Source organism: Somniosus microcephalus, unplaced genomic scaffold, assembly GCF_052327205.1.
Source record: "Somniosus microcephalus isolate GS21.2 unplaced genomic scaffold, FLI_Smic_1.0 unresolved_chr3, whole genome shotgun sequence".
NCBI classification, from domain to species: Eukaryota; Metazoa; Chordata; class Chondrichthyes; order Squaliformes; family Somniosidae; genus Somniosus; species Somniosus microcephalus.
Genome location: NW_028225181.1, coordinates 22579649 through 22592151, shown reverse-complemented (window position 1 = coordinate 22592151; position 12503 = coordinate 22579649).

The following is a 12503-nucleotide window of genomic DNA, read 5'->3' as shown; positions in this document are numbered from 1 at the left end:
GGACGAAAACCCACCCCCGGTCTCGTCGGACGAATCAACCCCCCGGGCTCGTCGGACGAAACACCCCCCCGGGCTCGTCGGAACGAAACACCCCCCCGGGCTCCTCGGACGAAACACCACCCCCGGGCTCCTCGGACGAAAACCCCCCCCGGGCTCGTCGGACAAAACAACCCCACGGGCTCGTCGGACGAAACACCCGCCCGGGCTCGTCGGACGAAACACCCCCCCTGGGCTCCTCGGAGAAACACCCCCCTGGGCTACTCGGATGAAACACGCCCCCGGGCTCCTCAGACGAAACACCCCCCATGGGCTCCTCGGCTGAAACACCCCGCCTGGGCACGTCGGAGGAAACACCCCCCCGGGCTCCACGGACGAAACACCCCCCCGGGCTCCTCGGACGAAACACCCCGCCGGGCTCCTCGGACGAAACACCCCCCCGGGCTCCTCGGACGAAACACCCCCCCGGGCTCCTCGGACGAAACCCCCCCCCGGGCTCCTCGGACGAAACACCACCCCGGGCTCCTCGGACGAAACACCCCCCGGGCTCCTCGGATGAAACACCCCCCCGGGCTCCTCGGACGAAACACCCCCCGGCTCGTCGGACGAAACACCCCCCCCCGGGCTCGTCGGACGAAACACCCCTTTGGGCTCGTCGGACGAAACACCCCCCGTGCTCCTTGGACGAAACACCCCCCCGGGCTGCTCGGACGAAACATCCCCCCGGCCTCATCGGATGAAACACCCCCCCGGACTCGTCGGATGAAACACCCCCCCGGGCTCCTCGGATGAAGCACCCCCCCGGGCTCGTCGGACGAAACACCCCCCCGGGCTCCTCGGACGAAACACCACCCCCGGGCTCCTCGGACGAAACACTCCCCCGGGCTCGTCGGATGAAACAACCCCCCGGGCACGTCGGACGAAACACCCCCCGGGCTCGTCGGACGAATCACCCCCCCGGGCTCCTCGGACGAAACACCCCCCCGGGCTCCTCGGACGAAACAGCCCCCCGGGATCCTCGGACGAAATACCCCCCCGGGCTCTTCGGACGAAACACCCCCTGGGCACGTCGGACGAAACACCCCCCCGGGCTCCTCGGACGAAACACCCCCCCGGGCTCCTCGGACGAAACACCCCGCCTGGCTCCTCGACGAAACACCCCCCCGGGCTCCTTGAACGAAACACCCCCCCGGGCTCCTCGGACGAAACACCCCCCCGGGCTCCTCGGACGAAACAGCCCCCGGGCTCCTCGGACGAAACCCCCCCCCCGGCCTCCTCGGTCGTAACACCCCCCCGGGCTCCCTCGGACGAACCAGCGCCCGGCCTCGTCGGACGAGACACCTCCCCGGGCTCGTCGGACCGAAACACCCCTCCGGGCTCATCGGATGAAACACCCCCCCGGGCTCCTCGGACGAAACATCCCCCCGGCCTCGTCGGACGAAAACACCCCCCCGGGCTCCTCGGACGAAACACCCACCCGGGCTCGTCAGACGAAACACCCCCCCCGGGTCCTCGGACGAAACATCCCCCCCGGGCTCCTCGACGAAACACCCCCCCGGGCTCCTCGGACGAAACACCCCCCCGGGCTCCTCGGACGAAAGACCCCCCCGGACTCCTCGGACGAAACACCCCCCCGGCTCCTCGGACGAAACACCCCCCCGGGCTCCTCGGACGAAACACCCCCCCGGGCTCCTCGGACGAAACACCCCCCGGGCTCCTCGGACGAAACACCCCCCCGGGCTCCTCGGACGAAACACCCCTCCGGGCTCCTCGGACGAAACACGCCCCCGGGCCCCTCGGACGAAACACCCCACCGGGCTCGTCGGACGAACACCCCCCCGGGCTCCTCGGACGACACACCCCCCCGGGCTCCTCGGACGAAACACCCCCCCGGGCTCCTCGGACGACACACCCCCCCGGGCTCCTCGGACGAACACCCCCCCGGGCCCCTCGGACGAAACACCCCACCGGCTCGTCGGACGAACACCCCCCCGGGCTCCTCGACGAAACACCCCCCTGGGCTCCTCGGACGAAACACCCCCCCGGGCTCCTCGGACGAAACACCCCCCCGGGCTCCTCGGAGAAAACACCCCCCGGGCTCCTCGGACGAAACACCCCCCCGGCCTCGTCGGACGAAACACCTCCCCCGGCTTCTCGGACGAAACAACCCCCGGCTCCTCGGACGAAACACCCCCCCCCGGGCTCCTCGGACGAAACAACCACCCCGCCTCGTCGGACGAAACACCCCCCCCGGCCTCGTCGGACGAAACACCCCCCGGGCTCGTCGGACGAAACACCCCTTTGGGCTCGTCGGACGAAACACCCCCCTTGCTCCTCGGACGAAACACCCCCCCGGGCTCCTCGACGAAACACCCCCCCGGGCTCGTCGGACGAAACACACCCCCGGGCTCCTCGGATGAACCACCCCCCCGGGCTCCTTGGACGAATCACCCCTCCCCGGGCTCCTCGGACGAAACACACCCCGGGCTCCTCGGCGAAACACCTCCCCGGGCTCCTCGGACAAAACACCCTCCGCCCCGGGCTCCTCGGACGAAACACCCTCCCCCGGGCTCCTCGGACGAAACACCCCCCCGGGCTCCTCGGACGAAACACCCCACCGGGCTCGTCGGACGAACACCCCCCCGGGCTCCTCGGACGAAACACCCCCGCGGGCTCCTCGGACAAATCAGCCCCCGGGCTCCTCGGACTACTCGGACGAAACACCCCCCCGGGCTCGTCGGACGAAAACACCCCCCCGGGCTCCACGGACGAACACCCCCCGGGCTCCTCGTACGAAACAGCCCCCCGGGCTCCTCGGACGAAACACCCCCCCGGCTCCTCGGACGAAAGACCCCCCGGGCTCCTCGGACGAAACACCCCCCGGGCTCCTCGGACGAAAACCTCCCCGGCTCCTCGGACGAAACACTCCCCCCCCCGGGCTCCTCGGATGAAACACCCCCCCGGGCTCCTCGACGAAACACCCCCCGGGCTACTCGGACAAAACACCCCACCGGGCTCGTCGGACGAACACCCCCCCCAGGCTCCTTGGACGAAACACCCCCCCGGGCTCCTCGGATGAAACACCCCCCCGGGCTCCTCGGATGAAACACCACCCCGGGCTCCTCGGACGAAACACCCCCCCGGGCTCCTCGAACGAAACACCCCCCCGGCCTCGTCGGACGAAACACCCCCCCGGGCTCCTCGGACGAAACACCCCCCGGGCTCCTCGGACGAAACACCCCCCCGGGCTCCTCGGACAAAAACACCCCACCGGCTCGTCGGACGAACACCCCCCCGGGCTCCTCGGACGAAACACCCTCCCGGGCTCCTCGGAAGAAACACCCCCCCGGGCTCCTCGGACGAAACACCCCCCGGCTCCTCGGACGAAACACCCCCCCCGGGCTCCTCGGACGAAACACCCACCGGGCTCGTCGGACGAACACCCCCCCCGGGCTCCTCGGACGAAACACCCTCCCGGGCTCCTCGGAAGAAACACCCCCCCGGGCTCCTCGGACGAAACACCCCCCCCGGGCTCCTCGGATGTAACACCCCCCCCGGGCTCCTCGGACGAAACACCCCCCCGGGCTCCTCGGACGAAACACCCCCCCGGGCTCCTCGGATGTAACACCCCCCCGGGCTCCTCGGACGAAACACCCCACCGGGCTCGTCGGACGAACAACCCCCCCGGGCTCCTCGGACGAAACACCCCCGCGGGCTCCTCGGACGAATCACCCCCGGGCTCCTCGGACGAAACACCCCACCGGGCTCCTCGACGAAACACACCCCCGGGCTCCTCGGCGAAACACCTCCCCGGGGCTCCTCGGACGAAACACCCCCCCCGGGCTTCACAAACGAAACACCCCCCCGGGCTCCTCGGACGAAACACTCCCCCGGGCTCCTCGGACGAAACACCCCCCCGGGCTCCTCGGACGAAACACCCCCCCCGGACTCCTCGGACGAAACACCCCCCCGGGCTCCTCGGACGAAACCCCCCCCCGGGCTCCTCGGACGTAACACCCCACCGGGCTCCTCGGACGAAATACTCCCCGGGCTCTTCGGACGAAACACCCCCCCTAGTCTCCTCGGACGAAACACCCCCCCGGGCTCCTCGGATGAAAGACCCCTCAGGGCTCCTCGGACGAAACACCCCCCGGGCTCATCGACGAACCACCCCCCCGGCTCCTCGGACGAAACACCCCCCCGGGCTCCTCGGACGAAACACCCCACCGGGCTCTCCTCGGACGAAATACTGCCCCGGCTCTTCGGACGAAACACCCCCTAGTCTCCTCGGACGAAACACGCACCCGGGCTCCTCGGACGAAACACCCCCGCGGGCTCCTCGGACGAATCACCCCCCCGGGCTCCTCGGACTCCTCGGACGAAACACCCCCCCGGGCTCCTCGGACGAAACACCCCCCCGGACTCCTCGGAACGAAACACCCCCCCGGGCTCCTCGGACGAAACACCCCCCCCGGGCTCCTCGGACGAAACACCCCCCCGGGATCCTCGGACGAAACACCCCCCCGGGCTCCTCGACGAAACACCCCCCCGGGCTCATCGGACGAAAACACCCCCCGGGCTCATCGGACGAAACACCCCCCCGGGCTCCTCGGACGAATCACCCCCCCGGGCTCCTCGGAGTCCTCGGACGAAACACCCCCCCGGGCTCCTCGGACGAAACACCCCCCCGGGCTCCTCGGACGAAATACTCCCCCGGGCTCTTCGGACGAAACAGCCCCCTAGTCTCCTCGGACGAAACACCCCCCCGGGCTCCTCGGATGAAAGACCCCTCAGGGCTCCTCGACGAAACAACCACCCCGGCCTCGTCGGACGAAACACCCCCCCCGGCCTCGTCGGACGAAACACCCCCCGGGGCTAGTCGGACGAAACACCCCTTTGGGCTCGTCGGACGAAACACCCCCCGTGCTCCTCGGACGAAACACCCCCCCGGGCTCCTCGGACGAAACACCCCTCCGGCCTCGTCGGACGAAACACCCCCCAGGCTCGTCGGACGAAACACCCCCCCGGGCTCCATGGACGAAACACCCCCCCGGGCTCGTCGGACGAAACACCCCCCCCGGCCTCCTCGGACGAAACACCACCCCCGGGCTCCTCGGACGAAAACCCACCCCCGGTCTCGTCGGACGAATCAACCCCCCGGGCTCGTCGGACGAAACACCCCCCCGGGCTCGTCGGACGAAACACCCCCCCGGGCTCCTCGGACGAAACACCACCCCCGGGCTCCTCGGACGAAAACCCCCCCCGGGCTCGTCGGACAAAACAACCCCACGGGCTCGTCGGACGAAACACCCGCCCGGGCTCGTCGGACGAAACACCCCCCCTGGGCTCCTCGGAGGAAACACCCCCCTGGGCTACTCGGATGAAACACCCACCCGGGCTCCTCGGACGAAACACCCCCCATGGGCTCCTCGGCTGAAACACCCCGCCTGGGCACGTCGGAGGAAACACCCCCCCGGGCTCCACGGACGAAACACCCCCCCGGGCTCCTCGGACGAAACACCCCGCCGGGCTCCTCGGACGAAACACCCCCCCGGGCTCCTCGGACGAAACACCCCCCCGGGCTCCTCGGACGAAACCCCCCCCCCGGGCTCCTCGGACGAAACACCACCCCGGGCTCCTCGACGAAACACCCCCCCGGGCTCCTCGGATGAAACACCCCCCCGGGCTCCTCGGACGAAACACCCCCCCGGCCTCGTCGGACGAAACACCCCCCCCCGGGCTCGTCGGACGAAACACCCCTTTGGGCTCGTCGGACGAAACACCCCCCGTGCTCCTTGGACGAAACACCCCCCCGGGCTGCTCGGACGAAACATCCCCCCGGCCTCATCGGATGAAACACCCCCCCGGACTCGTCAGATGAAACACCCCCCCGGGCTCCTCGGATGAAGCACCCCCCCGGGCTCGTCGGACGAAACACCCCCCCGGGCTCCTCGGACGAAACACCACCCCCGGGCTCCTCGGACGAAACACTCCCCCGGGCTCGTCGGATGAAACAACCCCCCGGGCACGTCGGACGAAACACCCCCCGGGCTCGTCGGACGAATCACCCCCCCGGGCTCCTCGGACGAAACACCCCCCCGGGCTCCTCGGACGAAACAGCCCCCCGGGATCCTCGGACGAAATACCCCCCGGGCTCTTTCGGACGAAACACCCCCCTGGGCACGTCGGACGAAACACCCCCCCGGGCTCCTCGGACGAAACACCCCCCCGGGCTCCTCGGACGAAACACCCCGCCTGGCTCCTCGGAACGAAACACCCCCCCGGGCTCCTTGAACGAAACACCCCCCCGGGCTCCTCGGACGAAACACCCCCGCGGGCTCCTCGGACGAAACAGCCCCCCGGGCTCCTCGGACGAAACCCCCCCCCCGGCCTCCTCGGTCGTAACACCCCCCCGGGCTCCTCGGACGAACCAGCGCCCCGGCCTCGTCGGACGAGACACCTCCCCGGGCTCGTCGGACGAAACACCCTCCGGGCTCATCGGACGAAACACCCCCCGGCTCCTCGGACGAAACATCCCCCCGGCCTCGTCGGACGAAACACCCCCCCGGGCTCCTACGGACGAAACACCCACCCGGGCTCGTCAGAGAAAACACCCCCCCGGGGTCCTCGGACGAAACATCCCCCCGGGCTCCTCGGACGAAACACCCCCCAGGCTCCTCGGATGAAACACCCCCCCGGGCTCCTCGACGAAAGACCCCCCCGGGCTCCTCGGACGAACACCCCCCCGGGCTCCTCGGACCAAGCACCCCTCCGGGCTCCTCGGACGAAACACCCCCCCGGGCTCCTCGGACGAAACACCCCTCCGGGCTCCTCGGACGAAACACGCCCCCCCCGCCGGGCCTCCTCGGACGACACACCCCCCCGGGCTCCTCGGACGAAACACCCCCCCGGGCCCCTCGGACGAAACACCCCACCGGGCTCGTCGGACGAACACCCCCCCGGGCTCCTCGGACGACACACCCCCCCGGGCTCCTCGGACGAAACACCCCCCCTGGGCTCCTCGGACGAAACACCCCCCCGGGCTCCTCGGACGAAACACCCCCCCGGGCTCCTCGGAGAAAACACCCCCCCGGGCTCCTCGGACGAAACACCCCCCCGGCCTCGTCGGACGAAACACCTCCCCCGGCTTCTCGGACGAAACAACCCCCGGGCTCCTCGGACGAAACACCCCCACCGGGCTCCTCGGACGAAACAACACCCCGGCCTCGTCGGACGAAACACCCCCCCCGGCCTCGTCGGACGAAACACCCCCCGGGCTCGTCGGACGAAACACCCCTTTGGGCTCGTCGGACGAAACACCCCCCTTGCTCCTCGGACGAAACACCCCCCCGGGCTCCTCGGACGAAACACCCCCCCCGGGCTCGTCGGACGAAACACACCCCCGGGCTCCTCGGATGAACCACCCCCCCGGGCTCCTTGGACGAATCACCCCTCCCCGGGCTCCTCGGACGAAACACACCCCCGGGCTCCTCGGCGAAACACCTCCCCGGGCTCCTCGGACAAAACACCCTCCGCCCCGGGCTCCTCGGACGAAACACCCTCCCCCGGGCTCCTCGACGAAACACCCCCCCGGGCTCCTCGGACGAAACACCCCACCGGGCTCGTCGGACGAACACCCCCCCGGGCTCCTCGGACGAAACACCCCCGCGGGCTCCTCGGACAAATCAGCCCCCGGGCTCCTCGGACTACTCGGACGAAACACCCCCCCCGGGCTCGTCGGACGAAACACCCCCCCGGGCTCCACGGACGAAACACCCCCCCGGGCTCCTCGTACGAAACAGCCCCCCGGGCTCCTCGACGAAACACCCCCCCGGGCTCCTCGGACGAAAGACCCCCCCGGGCTCCTCGGACGAAACACCCCCCGGGCTCCTCGGACGAAAAAACCTCCCCGGGCTCCTCGGACGAAACACCCCCCCCCCCCGGGCTCCTCGGATGAAACACCCCCCCGGCTCCTCGGACGAAACACCCCCCCGGGCTACTCGGACAAAACACCCCACCGGGCTCGTCGGACGAACACCCCCCCAGGCTCCTTGGACGAAACACCCCCCCGGGCTCCTCGGATGAAACACCCCCCCGGGCTCCTCGGATGAAACACCACCCCGGGCTCCTCGGACGAAACACCCCCCCGGGCTCCTCGAACGAAACACCCCCCCGGCCTCGTCGGACGAAACACCCCCCCGGGCTCCTCGGAACGAAACACCCCCGGGCTCCTCGGACGAAACACCCCCCCGGGCTCCTCGGACGAAACACCCCACCGGGCTCGTCGGACGAACACCCCCCCGGGCTCCTCGGACGAAACACCCTCCCGGGCTCCTCGGAAGAAACACCCCCCCGGGCTCCTCGGACGAAACACCCCCCGGGCTCCTCGGACGAAACACCCCCCCGGGCTCCTCGGACGAAACACCCCACCGGGCTCGTCGGACGAACACCCCCCCGGGCTCCTCGGACGAAACACCCTCCCGGGCTCCTCGGAAGAAACACCCCCCCGGGCTCCTCGGACGAAACACCCCCCCGGGCTCCTCGGATGTAACACCCCCCCGGGCTCCTCGGACGAAACACCCCCCCCGGCCTCGTCGGACGAAACACCCCCCCGGGCTCCTCGGACGAAACACCCACCCGGGCTCCTCGGACGAAACACCACCCCCCCGGGCTCCTCGGATGAAACACCCTCCCCCGGGCTCCTCGGACGAAACACCCCCCGGGCTCCTCGGACGAAACACCCCCACCGGGCTCGTCGGACGAACAACCCCCCCGGGCTCCTCGGACGAAACACCCCCGCGGGCTCCTCGGACGAATCACCCCCGGGCTCCTCGGACGAAACACCCCACCGGGCTCCTCGGACGAAACACACCCCCGGGCTCCTCGGCGAAACACCTCCCCGGGCTCCTCGGACGAAACACCCACCCCGGGCTTCACAAACGAAACACCCCCCCGGGCTCCTCGGACGAAACACTCCCCCGGGCTCCTCGGACAAAACACCCCCCCGGGCTCCTCGGACGAAACACCCCCCAGGGCTCGTCGGACAAAACACCCCCCCGGGCTCCTCGGAAGAAACACCCCCCCGGGCTCCTCGGACGAAACACCCCCCACGGGCTTGTCGGACGAAACACCCCCCCCGGGCTTGTTGGACGAAGCTCCCCCCCGGGATCGTCGGGCGAAACAGCCCCCCAGGCTCCTCGGATGAAACACCCCCCCGGGCTCCTCGGACGAAACACCCCCCACAGGCTCCTCGGACGAAACACCCCCCCCCTGGGCACGTCGGACGAAACACCCACCCGGGCTCCACGGACGAAACACCCCCCCGGGCTCCTCGGATGGAACACCCCCCCGGGCTCCTCGGACGAAACACCCCCCCGGGCTCCTCGGACGAAACACCCCCCCCGGGCTCCTCGGATGAAGCACCCCCCCCGGGCTCCTCAGACGAAACACCCACCCGGGCTCCTCGGGACGAAACACCCCCCCCCAGGGCTCCTCGGACGAAACACCCTCCCCCGGGCTCCTCGGACGAAACACCCCCCCGGGCTCCTCGGACGAAACACCCCACCGGGCTCGTCGGACGAACACCCCCCCCGGGCTCCTCGGACGAAACACACCCGCGGGCTCCTCGGACGAATCACCCCCCCGGGCTCCTCGGACGAAACACCCCCCCCGGCCTCCTCGGAGGAAACACCCCCCCGGGCTCCTCGGACGAAACACCCCCCCCCGGGCTCCTCGGACGAAACACCCCCCCGGCTCCTCGGATGAAACACCCCCCCGGGCTCCTCGGACGAAACACCGCCCCCCCCGGGCTCCTCGGATGAAACACCCCCCCGGGCTCCTCGGACGAAACACCCCCCCGGGCTCCTCGGACGAAACACCCCACCGGGCTCGTCGGACGAACACCCCCCCAGGCTCCTCGGACGAAACCCCCCCCGCCTCCTCGGACGAAACACCCCCCCGGGCTCTTCGGATGAAACACCCCCCCCGGGCTCCTCGGACGAAACAGCCCCCCGGGCTCCTCGGACGAAACACCCCCCCGGGCTCCTCGGACGAAACACCTCACCGGGCTCGTCGAACGAACACCCCCCCGGGCTCCTCGGACGAAACACACCCCCCCGGGCTCCTCGGACGAAACACCCCCCCGGGCTCCTCGGACGAAACACCCCCCCGGGCTCCTCGGATGAAACACCACCCCGGGCTCCTCGGACGAAACACCCCCCCGGCCTCGTCGGACGAAACACCCCCCGGGCTCATCGGACGAAACACCCCTCCGGGCTCGTCGGACGAAACACCCACCTGTGCTCCTCGGACGAAACACCCCCCCGGGCTCGTCGGACGAAACACCCCCCCGGGCTCGTCGGACGAAACACACCCCCGTGCTCCTCGGATGAACCACCCCCCCCGGGCTCCTCGGACGAAACACCCCCCCTCCGGGCTCCTCAGACGAAACAACCCCCCGGGCTCGTCGGACGAAACACCCCACCGGGCTCCTCGGACGAAACACCCCCCCGGGCTCCTCGGACGAAACACTCCCCGGGGCTCCTCGGACAAAACACACCCCCGGGCTCCTCGGACGAAACACCCCCCCGGGCTCGTCGGACGAAACACCCCCCCGGGCTCCTTGGACGAAACACCCCCCCCCGGGCTCCTCGGACGAAACACCCCCCCCGGGCTTGTCGGACGAAACACCCCCCCGGGTTCATTGGACGAAACTCCCCCCCGGGATCGTCGGACGAAACACCCCCCCGGGCTCCTCGGACGAAACACCCCCCCGGGCTCCTCGTACGAAACACCCCCCACGGGCTCCTCGGACGAAAGACCCCCCCTGGGCACGTCGGACGAAACACCCTCCCGGGCTCCACGGACGAAACACCCCCCCGGGCTCCTCGGAAGAAACACCCCCCCGGGCTCCTCGGACGAAACACCCCCCCCGGGCTCCTCGGACGAAACACCCCCCTGGGCTCCTCGGATGAAACACCCCCCCGGGCTCCTCGGACGAAACACCCACCCGGGCTCCTCGGACGAAACACCCCCCCCCCCGGGCTCCTCGGACGAAACACCCTCCCCCGGGCTCCTCGGATGAAACACCCCCCCGGGCTCCTCGGACGAAACACCCCACCGGGCTCGTCGGACGAACACCCCCCCCGGGCTCCTCGGACGAAACACCCCCGCGGGCTCCTCGGACGAATCACCCCCCCGGGCTCCTCGGACTCCTCGGACGAAACACCCCCCCGGGCTCCTCGGACGAAACACCCCCCCCGGGCTCCTCGGATGAAACACCCCCCCGGGCTCCTCGGACGAAATACCCCCCCGGGCTCTTCGGACGAAACACCCCCCCAGGCTCCTCGGACGAAACACAGTTTACAGGGAGCATTTGTCTGTACCTAACACAAGCTGTACTTGCCCTGGGAGTCTTTGATGGGACATTGCAGAGGCAGCATTACTCTGCATCTAACCCGTGATGTACCTGCCCTGGGAATGTTTCATGGGACAGTGTCGAGGGACCTTTACTCAGTATCTAACCCTTGCTGTACCTGCCCTGGGAGTGTTTGATTGGACAGTGTCGAGGGAGCTTTATTCTGCATCAAACCCGTGCTGTACCTGCCCTCGGAGTATTTGATGTGTCAGTGTAGAGAAAGCTTTACTCTGTATCTAACGCGTGCTTTACCTGCTCTGGGAGTGTTTGATGGCACAGTGTAGAGGGAGAATTACTCTGTATCTTATCCTTGCTGTACCTGGCCTGGGAGTGTTTGATGGGGCATTGTAGAGGGAGCTCTACTCTGTATCTAACCCATGCTGTACCTGTCCTGGGAGTGTTTGATGGGACAGTGTAGAGGGAGCTTTACTCTGTATCTAACCCGTGCTGTACCTGGCCAGGGAGTGTTTGATGGGGCAGTGTAGAGGGAGCTTTACTCTGTATCTAACTCATGCTGTACCTGCCCTGAGCATGATTAGTGGGACAGGGTAGATGGAGAATTACTCTGTATCTAACCCGTGCTATACCTGGCCTGTGAGTGTGATGGGACGGTGTAGAGGGAGCTTTACTCTGTATCTATCCGGTGCTGTACCTGCCCTGGGAGTGTTTGATGGGACAGTGTAGAGGGAGATTTACTCTGTATCCAACCAATGATGTACCTGCCCTGGGAGTGTTTGATGGGACAGTTTACAGGGAGCGTTACTCTATATCTATCACCTACTGTACCTGCCTTGGGAGTGTTTGATGGGACAATGTAGAGGGAGAATTACTCTGTATCTAACGCATGCTATACCTGTTCTGGGAGTGTTTGATGGGACAGTGTAGAGGGAGCTTTACCCTATATTTAACCCATGCTGTACCTGCCCTGGGAGTGTTTGATGGGACAGTGTAGAGGGAGAATTATTCTGTATCTAATCCTTGCTGTACGTACCCTGAGAGCGTTTGATCGGACAGTGTAGAGGGAGCTTTACTCTATATCTAACCCGTGCTGTACCTGCCCTGGGAGTGTTTGATGGGACAGTGTAGAGGG